This window comes from Pleurodeles waltl, chromosome 5 (genome assembly GCF_031143425.1).
Source record: "Pleurodeles waltl isolate 20211129_DDA chromosome 5, aPleWal1.hap1.20221129, whole genome shotgun sequence".
Taxonomy (NCBI): Eukaryota; Metazoa; Chordata; class Amphibia; order Caudata; family Salamandridae; genus Pleurodeles; species Pleurodeles waltl.
Genome location: NC_090444.1, coordinates 1651935513 through 1651948454, shown reverse-complemented (window position 1 = coordinate 1651948454; position 12942 = coordinate 1651935513).

The following is a 12942-nucleotide window of genomic DNA, read 5'->3' as shown; positions in this document are numbered from 1 at the left end:
CAGGGCTTGCTTCAGCTGGATCTAGGTACTTGTTCAGGTGGTTGTGAACTTGCTGTACCCTGTGACTCTGAACAGGAGACCAGCATACTAACCCTTGAAGTCCTGGGTTCAGGAGCAGGTCCAACCCTCTGACTCAGGGAGAAGGGTAGTAGGGCAGCTATCCAGCAAGGGTGCAGTCCAGCAAGGTAGTAGTCCAATGGGGAAGCAGTCCAGAAGGGCAGCAGTCCTTTCAGCATCACAGCAGTCCTTTTTCCTGTTACAGTTTCTAAAGGTCCATAAGTGTAGTGAAGAGTTGTTGTCTGAGATTCAATATTTCTACCTGGTGCTTTCTTCAAAGTATGAGAAGCTTCTAGATGTTGCCCTTTGAAGTGCAAAGGTTTCCTGCCTATCCTGTTTGGCTTCTGGCTAATTACAGCGGCAATGCAGCTCTATGCGTGGAGTCAGGACACAGCCTATTCAAGTGTAAGTCTGGCTGCACTCAGTTCTGCTCTGCCATCTTGCCAGTGATGGCCCATTCAGGCACACCTAAGCATTCTATTGTGTGTGGCTGCCTAGGAGGACTGCGCAAAGCCCAGTTGTCAGCTACACCCAGTCATGTGAGCCAGAGACAGGCTGCAGGCACTAAGTGGCATAATTAAGAGTCCCTAGTGCCACCTTAGCGCCGTCATAGCTTCATTTTTTTACACTAAGACAGCGGTAAAGTAGGTTTTTCCATGTGCCATATTTACAGAGTGGAGCAATGCATGCATTGCGCCACTTTGTAAACCCTTGGGCCACATTATGCCTGCGCCAGGCATAACGTATGCAAGAGGGGCTTTCCGTCACTAGGAAGCCCACGAAAATGGTGCAATGAAACTTAACAGATTTCACTGCGCCACTTTTGGCATCATTTTTAACACCTGCTTACAGCAGGCGTTAAGCTGATGCTCCCATAGAAACCTGTGGGCCTCCTTGCACTTCTACACTAGCATCAATATTTTAGAAGCTAGTGTAGCAAAGCGCCACAATAACATCAAAACTTTTGACGCTATTGTGCTAACAACTACTATGGTGCGCCATATTTGCAATACGGCGCAACCATAGTTTTGGTAGGTGCCGGTAGGGGGGTGCAGAAAAAGTGGTGCATCAGCCCTGATTTACCACTTTTTCTTAAATATACGCCTAAATGGCTAAGGCAAGAAAATGGCAACTTTCTAAAAGTGGTATTTCCAAAATTGAAATTTAAAACCTGACTTTACCATAAGAGAGGATTTTTCATTACAGTTCCAAAGACACCAAACATAAACTGGTGACCTGTTCCAATTTGAAAGTTTATGGCTTATGATTAAGGCAACTCCAGAGTTATCCTATGGGAGAGGTCGGCCTTGCATTAGTAAATATCGGTTAAGAATTTTTCACTAACAAAGCATGTAAAATTTAAAAGTACATGTCCAACATTTTAAATATACTGCATCCTGCCCTTTGGGCTGTCCAGGGGCCACTCTAGGGGTTACTTATATGTATTAAAAAAGAAGGTTTGGGTCTGACAAAAGCTTTATTTTGCCGGGTCTAAATGGATGTTTGTAACTGTACACACAGGCTGCAATGGCAGACAAAATACATGTTTAGAGGGCTACCTAAGTGGGTGGCACAAGTGGTCCTGCGGGCCCACTAGCAGCATTTAATTTACAGGCCCTGGGCACAGATGGTGGCACTTTACTAGGGACTTACAAGTAAATTAGTATGCCAATTGGTTCTACATCAATTTCACCATGTTGTAGGCAGAGAGCACAGCCACTTTAGCACTGGTTAGCAGTGGGAAAGTGTGCAGAGTCCTAGGGCCAGCAAAAACAAAGTCAGCAAAACAGAAGAGTTGATGGCAAAATGTTAAGGGGGAAACCAAGCCCAGGATGCCAGGTCTAATATCCCTGATATGTCAAATGCCCAGTATAAAACCATACCCATATCTTCAATCACTGCCTTGGCTGATGGCTTTTCTTCTTGTGAGCTCTGGCCCCCAGGTACTGCTCCTGAGGTCCTGGAACACATGACTGGTGTCAGAGTGCACTCCTCCTACTTAACCCGAAAAACTGAGGATATAGAGATGTCTTGCTAGCTTTTTGCCTGAAAAAATGTTGAGGGACTGGGAATAAACTGCCATCGGTTGACGGGACATCATCAGTAGATCTTACTGCTACATCTTAACTCGACTTAAGAGTCTCTCAACATCATAGCATTACTCTGTCCCCAGCCACAATTTAATTGGCACTGCCACTTAGGGAGACCTGATTGATGCCAGAGAGCTCCGGAGCACGAAAACGTGAACTTCTCCAACTAGATATTTTCCAGTCTAAACCAACAGCTTCACTGAGATTGTATTTAGGTGCCAGAATCTGTTGATGTGGGGCCCATTTAATTCAAAGCCAGTTGACTATCTGCTCTCATTGACAAATCTGGTCCCTTTTTCCAACCTGTGTTCCATCTCAGTCAGCCATCTCTTGTATCTAGGTACTGGACAAGTGTGTCCCGATGACCACATTTGGCAGGTAGCACTTTTTGGACCTATTTTTAATAAAAAAGTTGAAATATTCATATCTTCAGCTTTTATTGGGGCTAGGCAGCTAATTTTAGCACCAGCATTACGGGAAACACAGGGGTGCACTGTGTTTTCATAAGTATGATGCATCCCTGCATTGCTGAAGTGGCGCATTTCCGCGCTGCCAATTTTGGCGCAGCACCATGCTGCACCACTTTCTCGTAAATGAGGCCCTATGTGTTGTGGCTTGGCCACACCTGTGAGCAATAAATTGGGTAAATAGTGGTGCAGCCATTTCTTGCGTTGGATGCTCAGATCTGGGCACTGGCAAGTGTGTGATATCCGAATATGCGAACCTGTGATTCCAGTTTGTAATCAAAAATTCTACATTACCTCGTGATTGGGGGGTGAGCCCAGCTCAACAAGAAGTCTGTAGTAGGGAAGAGACCGACCATCAAAAACATTTGTACATGTTTATAGTTTACACAGAATGGGTCGCCAAGGGACTTTTGTCTGTAAATTAGTTTCTATGAAAAGATCAGCGTCCAGACCTGAGACCTCTGCCTGAAGATTGCTTTATCTTCCTTGAACGATATTTGTGCTATCATCTTGTTAACTGACACGTTAAATGCAATGAATGCCAAAGCTGAGTTCCAAGAATTGTAGGTTCCCAGGGAACAAAGAGTAGAATAAATTAGGTCCACCCCGCCCTGAGTAGGCCCATCAGGGGCTTTCATTTTCACTATTACTCTTGTTAAACTCTTCCCATAGATAATATGTCAGTTAATAGTTTGGCACATTCTTCAATTTAAAACAGATTTTTGCAAAAGCAGCCTTACTTTTAATTGATTCTCCAACCATATTTAATTATAATCTGTGCTTGAGAAGTTAATTGTGGGAGTCTAAACAAGGACCTGAATGCACTGCACTGGGTAAGGATTAAAAACCTTGCTAGTTTTCCTGGAAGGCCTCTGGGCCGTATGCTACTAATGGGAAAAGGCAGGCTTTCACATGAGAAGATCATGTGACGGGGTGTTTCTTAAAATGACTATATCATCGTTATACTTCAGATAGGTTACTTGGTGGCTGCCTATTTTTTGGAGGGGGTCAGAACTCACACTGCCAAGTTTATCTGTCAAAACAGGTATATATAGAATAAAGGGACCAGGATGTACGCTTGACTGACTGGGGCATCTATTTATGAAGACTTGTGACGAAATATTCTTGTTTAGACCCAGTTTAACATTGACCTATGTGGCTGTGCACTATATTTGAATAGGACATTTTACCACATTGGGATAGCAAAGTTGGCATTGTCCATTGGTTCGATTCAAAACGAAACGCTGATTTAAAATTGACAAAAGAAGATCCATGGTCCCTACTTAAAAGCATGTGCAACTTCAAGTTTGGAAAGTATATGTGCTCATTAGAGATGTCATTTTAAAAATCCCTTTCAGGAGAAAAATGCTGCAGAGTAAATATTTTTCACGAAGAGGAAACATCCTTTTGCCTTTGATAACGCGTCCTTTTATGTCAATTTTATACACATTAGGACTCGTTTTAGGCCAATGAATCTTGTGACCAAGTGGTGAGACACCATAGCACGAGATAACTGATCAATATGTCAAGCAATATATCAATAATGTCATCAATATTCACCACCGCAATGCACTTTACCTTGGTTATAGACATTAATCAAATTGTCGACGCAACCATGACCTTTTGGCCATGAATAACGACACCTTTGATAGAATTTTATGAATTTTATTCCCTATTAATTACAATCTACTAGCAGAAGTGTTAATCTCAAAACCAAGAAGCACAAGAGCATAGTCACAATATGGCAACTGTGATAAGCTTTCATTAATGCAAGAATCACAAACATAAGAACATAGCATGGCGTGAACATAGATCAGAATACAAGAATATCACTTGAGTCTCAGTTCAGCATAGTGTAACGTCAGTCTTTGTCTATTTGTCAGTCAGAATGATTACCTATCCTAACCACCAATTAGCATCAGCATGTTGGACTTCATGCAAAATAATTTAGAACATCAATTTAGAAAACATCTCGCTATGGCCTCTATTTAAAAATAAGCAGTTAGTACCTAGAAAGGAAAAGCAAACAGACAAATTACAAGTCGCATTGTCATAATTACCCTCCAAGGATTAAGTCAGCACACAGGATCAGTCTTCGTCTTCAGGACATCAGTCTAACCTCATCTAGAGGACAGGGGACATTTCCCTCATAAGGAGGAGAAGCGCAAAGGGCAGTCTATGGGTGAGGATAGTTTATTAAGTCTCAGAGTCACCAAACAGAGTGACAAAGTTTCTGGATAAAATCAATAGCATTCCCTACCTAGTTCTCTCGTCCCTTCTGTGACATGAGTTTTTATCCCTTTTTCGTAATACCTTCCCCCAAAATTCTATTGGACATTCACTATACCCCACTATCTTTAACCTATCAAATTATACATTAGGTAATCCCAATTGTCACCCCACGATAATTTATAACACTTTGATTGGTCTTCATAATTGACGTCTTCGGAGGTGGCACATCCGGTGGGTTTCTTCACCACTTGACACGTTTCTCGGGTCATGAGTTCCTTTGTCCATGGTCAAATGTCCTTGTACTTTAGATTAATCTACTTTTGTTTCAATTTGTATTTGAATTCACACTAAGGCAGCAAGCATGCGGATGGGAACAGAATCTCGTTCGTTACATAAAACGAAGAAAAGGAACAAATGCAGTGTCATGGCCCTTTGCGAGTCAGCCCACTGGAAAACAGAGAAAATGCTTTAATATGGGCGCTTAGGCAGCCACACCTACAACTTACACTAACTTAAGGCCTATGAGATTTTAATACAAATGTATTATCGTAAGTGTTAATATAAATCATAGCATGAACAGTTTTATTTATCATTGTTAGTTCACGTATATTGATAACCTCATACATTATAGTCGAATTTCAAATGCACGTTTAAGCATTACTCTAATTATTGTTGTTTTCTATGCAGGATTATTGATCATTGATATAAGCATTTCACGTCTAGTATATGTAATATTTAAACTATGCTCTATCACCTTCAAGGCCAGGTTAATGTCAGCAGAGAATGGTAGATAATCTTAGCCAAGACAAGTTCACAGGCAGTTTTTCCAACCTTCAACTAGGGTTGCCTCCAGTTTAATTGTCCCGCAGGTTTGGCAGGATCTAATCTGCAAGCCCTCCAGGGTGTCCAGCAGCAGTCCAGATTGTGTCAGACACCCATTACTGAGTTTGCTATACTTTCAACATGCTGGGGAGTACTGGGTCCAGTGTGCCCAGATGCTGCAATAAAATCAATGATGGTTGTGCTGTGAAATGTGAGAAAGTCCCTACTTCATCTGGTGTTATGCCTAAAAATATGGTTATGGAGTGTAATTTGAGAAAGTCCAAAATGGTTTTGATTTAATACCTGCAAACTGGCCTCACAAATCTGCAAAGTGGCTTGATGTGGCACTGTATAGTTATGGCATTAGTGCACAAACAGGTGGTAGTTGATGTTCAAAATGGGATAGAAGTGCACTACCTAATCTTCCCTGTTCCTGTCGCTTTCATCTATTTTGTCGAATCGTTACATAAAGGTAGTCAGCATCTTTCTTAATACATATTACTACAAGATGGAATTTTGGTTTTGGAAGGTCTATTTGAAATTTTAAGTGCAACTGACTTTCACTACCCTTGTATTCATTTATAGTTAACGCAATACATCAGTGGGTCCCAAAGCTTTGTGGTAAGTAGAGACACTGACAGTTCTGGGTCCTGTCCATTGTCCTGAATGTATTGCACTGTGTTTTCACCAATGTCTCGGCTCATCAGTGGTCGTTCCTTGCAGTGCATGACCACTTCTTTAACCCAACTGGAATGTAGTTTCTCATTCCCACCACTTTCTATGTCAAGGCAGTTAGGGTCACAGAGCTGGAGTGTCACCCTTGATGTCACCAAAGTCTCACCTATTGCGAGCCCAGGGCCAAGGATAGTGAGACCCATTACAAAACTCAGATAGGAATCGTTTTCTTGCTAGATGCTAGAGCTACAAAGCTGAGGCAGCATATGACCCAGTTTATTGCAGAAGGGTTTTGCACCAGCTATCAAATTACCTGTGATCCTCTTCAGTGAAATTATTTTATAAGTGAGGTGAATGCTAGTTTTCAAGTATGTTGTTTGTGCCATCTTCTGTCATTGTATCCTGTGCACACCAGCATTGGGCTACCTGGTTTGTCAACTTCTTCACTACTGAAGGTTAGCCTCTCTTCGCTTTGAAGCTGTGATGCCAGTCTCAATGCTCAATGCCGCTGCCACTGCTTCTTCTCTTGTGGTGCTCTTGACTGCTCATCTCTGTGTACTTCTCCTGCTGCCCCCCTTCACTCAGCTTTGCCTCTTTAGATCTTTGTTCTCCTGTGTGCGAAGCCCTGCACACCACCTCCCAGCAACCCTTCTCTCAGGACCTACCTAATGAACGCCGCAGAGGGGCCACGCAGCAGAGGCATGCAGCAGGCATGCTGCTGGCACACCAAAGGCAAGCCCATTTGTGCCTGTCCACACCCTGGACTGAGACAGGACCCTTGACCCCACCCCACTGCAGGTACAACACTGACGTTCTCCATACCCTGAACACCATGACCCAGCAAACACTGCTGCAAAGCCGCACCACACTCTATACTAATGGCATTCTCCTGAACCAACTGCACTATCTCCTACACCAGCTCGACCACCTTCATGCCACAAAGCACCATGCCCATCACTCGCCACACCAGAAGTGAGCCACTAACTCCACAGTCTACTCTTCAGCACACGCTTGCCGTGCAGGCACTCCACCGAGTTATGGAACCTCGTAGTCACACTCACATCTGACATCGTCTTCGTCACTGAGAGCTGGTTCAACCCGGCCTCCCCCCGGGATCGTCACAGCGATCTCTGAAGGATTCAGAATCACACACCAGGACAGCACCAACAAGCTTGGAGGGTGAATAGACATCATCTACAAAGAGGCCATACAGTGCACCTCCACCACCGACAATACCACCACCCCATGGAACACCCCAACTTCAAGCTCCACACTGAAAAAAAGACAATCATCAGAGACACCCTCTCATACCAAACCCCGGGCACATGTTCGGGCTTCTGCAACACCACTGCAGACTTCATTTCTCCCCTACCCTTTGACTTCATGGCCTAAATCTTCCGTGGTGGCCTCAATTTCCACATCAACAACCCCAACGACAACAACACCACCCACCTCCTGAACAGTATGAGTAGCCTCCGACTAACACAGATCATCCATGATCTGACACTGCAGGACAGATGGTTGACTCCATTTTCACCTCCAGCAATCGCAATAAATACAGCCACATCTCAGAACTCACATGGACCGATCACTCCATCATCCACTTTAGCATCTCTACCGCCTACACTGTCCCCTCCAAAATGGCCAGCACCCCCCACCAAAGCAGGAGCAAAACTTCATTAACCAGTAGGATGGAAGCCCTCAACACGTCCGACTCAGCTTCCACTACCAAACTGGAAAATGGAATTAAGTTCAATGCCTGGATCACCAACTGCGCAAACAGCATCGCCCCAATTAAGAGCAACAACTGGAGAAGATCCTCCAAATTGGCCAGCTGGCACACTCAAGAACTCAGAACATCAAAGCTTGACAGCAAACAGCTGGTGAGGAGATGGCACACCAACAAGGACACCTTCAACAAAGAAGCCTTCAAAACCTCCCTCAAACCCTACCACCGCCTGCTGAAAGCAACAAAGAAGACAGCCTTAGCTGCATGCATTGATCTAGCGAAAACAACATTGCACCCTAACAGGAGATGTGCGACAACCTCACCAACTTCTTCCATGACAAGAACGCAACTATATAAAGAAACTACGAACCCCAGCCTACACCCATAGATTTCCTTGACAGACACGTCCCCTCTGCAACCAACACAGTCGACAGACTGACCACTTGAAAACACCTCTTCACCCAGGACACCACATCCATCATGAAATCCATCCACTCTGAAGCTCCCGCAGATCCTTGCCCACACCACATCTTCAGCTTCGGAAACCAAACAATCGGCCAGGACCTCACTATGCTTCTCAGCACCTCCATCATCACTGCAACATTTCCCAATGCTAAGAAACATGTCAAAGTCAAACTACTACTCAAACAACCCTCGCTGACCCCAGCAAACTCAAAAACTACCACCCAATCTCACTGCTCCCATTCCTGACCGCGGTACTGGAAAAGACCATCTGTAAGCAACTTACGACATCTTCTTCCACATTGGAATTGATTTTTGGACTACCCTTGGTGTGCCCTGGTATTCTTTAATGTAGCAACTTACAACATACCTGGAGCAAAACCAGCTACTTAACTCCTCCCAATCTGGCTTCCACAGCACTCACAGCACCAAGACCGCCCTGATTGCAGCCACCAATGACATCCAAACCCCCCTCGACCTCAGAGAAACAGAAACTCTAATCCTCCTTGACCTCTTGGCAGCCTTCAACACTGTATCAGACCACACGCTGATTGAAGACTCCACCACATCAGCATTCAAGGGGTCAAATTCAGATGAATCACCTCCTTCCTCACTGCAAGAACTCAGAGGATCTGTCATTTACCCTTGACTTCTGAACTATAGGATATAATTTGGGGTGTCCCTCAGGGCTCATCCCTCAGCCTCAGGCTCCTCAACACATATGTGACCCCACTGGCCAACATTATCTGATCTCAAGGCCTCAACATAATATCCTACTCAGATGACACCCAACCCAACCTCTCACTCATCGATGACCCAAGCACCACCAGTACCAGCTTCCACAGTTGCATGACAGGCATCGCCGAGTGGATGAAGAACAACTGCCTGAAGCTGAACACGAACATAGATGCAAGTACTGATCTTTAGCAGCAACAACAAGCCAGGGAGCAATGCCTGGTGGCCCTCAGACCTGGGACCTGCAGCTATACCTATCGACCACACCAGAAACCTCAGAATTATCACAGATAACAAGCTCACCATGAAATCACAGATCAATGTTGTCTCTCCATCTCCTTCCTCACTCTCTGCATGCTACGTAAGAACTTCAAATGGCTACCCAGTCACACCAGATGCACTAGGACAGAGGCTCTCACCACACGCTGACTTGACTATTGCAATACTCTCTACATAGGAATCGCTACATACCTACTACATAGACTTTAAACTATGCAGAACACCACTGCCAGACTCATCTTTGACCTCCCCTAGCAAACCTACATCACACCCCATCTCAGGCAACTCTACTGCCTCTCCGTGCAGAAGAGATGCCAGTTCAAGATGCTGACCCACAGACACAAGAAATTACATAATCAAGGACCTGCCTACATTAACCACTGTATGAACTTCCACTCACCATCGAGAAGATTATGCTACACATCCCTTTAACTTGCCCACCCTCCTCACATCTACCAAAGCAGAAGCGGAGGACACTCCTTCTACATCGCAGCAAAGACCTGGAACAGCTTCCCCTTACAGCGCTGGACTATCTCCTCACTTTCGGAATTACAAGGGCCCACAAGACCTTGTTGGTTGAATAATCCTCCCGGGACCTGCAAGTGCCTGGATAACCTATTGGGTAATTAGCAGCACTATATGAATCCTGATTGATTGATTGATTGAGTGTCAGACATCTAGGTTATCTGATGGTCATTCCTGGCATAGTTTGGTATCATTGATATTTAGAGGTCCTGCAGGCATAAATAATGGCCATCAATGAAAACTGTTAGGCTATCCATTACCAAAGATTAGCATTACTTTTGATGGGCTGATTCGATTCTGGCCTCAGGATGGCATTCTTGATATCTTTTCAGTGCATTGGGGCCGAGATTTACAAACATTTTGTGCTGGGTTTGTGTTGCTTTTTTAATACAAATCCAATGTAAAACGTAGTTGGTTGTGGTATTTAAAATCCAACGTAAATCATCATTTGCTTTGGATTGTAACCAAAACTAATGCAAAGATGCACAATGCACTGCCTTGAGTTACTGTCATGAAGGGGGCATTTCATGGGTGGTGCAAAGTCATTCTCATGCAACCACTTATCAGTTTTGATGCAAATCCCTATCTTCAAAGAATTACAGACCAGGGATTTGTTCGACACTCCTGCATGCATAACAAGGAGAATTATTTTAATTTCTACTTGTTTTTCTCTCTTTGCATGTGTGCTGCATTCTACGGCACACATACAAAGTGGGGATGCCTTTAAAGCTTAGTTTTGTACTGGAAGGGACCTTTGCACTATGGCTCAAGGGTGTCGGGATTGGTGCATGACAGCCAAAAGTGCACCAGTGAAGGGAGAGAGCAGTCATTGCCAAAGCTTAGTAGATAAGGCACTTTTCTGGTCTCTCCCATTCAAGCAGCACAACATAGCGACATTACCTGCTCAACTGCGCTGCTTCATTTCTTAGTAAATCTAGGCCATAGTTCCTTGACATCACCCCTAACTTCTCGTGAGAAACCCTGGCATAGGTTTGTTACCTCTGACAACTGATAGTCACCCCTTGCAAATCCCAGGAATGTGTGGCACATATTTGCTATACCTGGGATTTAGTGACCCATCCTAGCATCTAGTTAATATTCTTGTATTATATTGGATATTCCTGAAACTACATGCATCCTATTATTTAATGAACAATAGTACTGTAAGATGGGCATCCTGCCAAACTGGCAGCCACCTTGGCATAAGGTGGCATCCCTCACTTAAAGTGGGCAATTCTGATATGGTGGATGATGACAGAACTTGCCCTAAAGTGAGCATCTGCTGTACCATGCTTTGACCTCTATTATGTGGTTGCCGTTCTTTGCATTTATTTTATTTTTAATTTTATTGGTGATATTTATAAAGTGCAAATCTAACTCCAGATGATAGTGGAGCACTACAGATATCGACAAAATTAGGGTATTACCTCAAGTGAAAAGCTACCATTTGAGGGCATTATTTGTTTATTTTCAGACATTGGCAAACTGCTTATATTTGAGGACAAAACTAACTTCATTTCAAAGCACGTTTAAATCTGATACTTATGGATTAGTTCATCCTGAATATTGTTTTTAATGTTGATATTAATGGAGGCATTTAACCATCTACTTCTAGAGCTTCCCCTGCTATTGCTATGTGTTGCTGAGGTCTGAGGCCTGGACCTTCAAGCTTAGTTTAACTTCAGAAATACATCTCCTTTTGATCATATAAGGTCTATGCCCTTATCACGTCTTGACTACGCGAACGCCCTTTAATAGCATACAAACTGAAAAGACTGCAGATCATTCAGAACGATGGTGGCTCAGCATCTTTTAAACCCCTAAGCTGCTGGGCCTTCCTCTTTCCTCCCAGTGCTGAGCTCTTTTTTGGCTATTTGGGGTAGTTATCTATGGCTCCATAACATTTTTCCACAGAAGGCATCAACATGAAATTCCTGGGGATTCTAGAGGTACCCAGGGTTTGCAGATTCCCCTGAAGGGGACTGAGAAAAAAGCAAAGTATGCAACATTCTGGGTTTTTGGAGAAAAATAGGGAAGAAATGTTCTAAAAAAATATTTTTCCCCTAAAAATGGCACCAACAAAACTTAATTTTGTACCACAGTTTTGGCATTTTTCTAAGAGGCAGCCAATTTTCCCTATTTTTTATGATTTCAACCTACTGCCAGTTTGTGGTGGAAACCAGTGTGAAACCCATGGGAAATCCAGAAAAGCTATAGATTTATAAAAATGAGACAAAATTCCGAATACTGCAATGGGTCATATGTGTAGATCTCTTAAGGTGTTCCCAAGGAAAATAACAACTGAAATAAGGAAATATTGAAAAGTGAGTTGGAAAAAACAACATTTTAATCTGTTATTATTTGTCACAATGCCTGATTTACAAAAGCTATATACCATTACGTCTGCTAGATCCTTATGTTTGTGGGGATATGTAGGATTGTAGGTTTTCCAAGAACCCAAGATCCCCAGAGCCAACACCTAAGCTGCACCGTTCAACGGTTTTTCATTGAATACCGAGTATAGACCAATTCTTACAGCCAAATAAGGAGTGTGAAAAATGGATTTCAAGGAAAATTATGTACTACTGAAATGGGCACAAGATATGGGGTTTATGAGCAGTGGTTATGTGTACATCTCTGAATTTGTGGGTACCCCTACTATAGTATGATTTGGAGGGTATTGTTCAAAATGTCATCTTTCTAATACACTGGCTTAAATTTGAAAGTCACAAATGAAGCAAAATCCAATTGTGATAACAAATGTTCTACTATTTTACACTCTCCCACGTCTCCCAATAAAAATGGTATCTCACTCGTGAGGATAGGCCTAGTGCCTGCAACAGGAAATCGCCCAAAACACAACATCGAC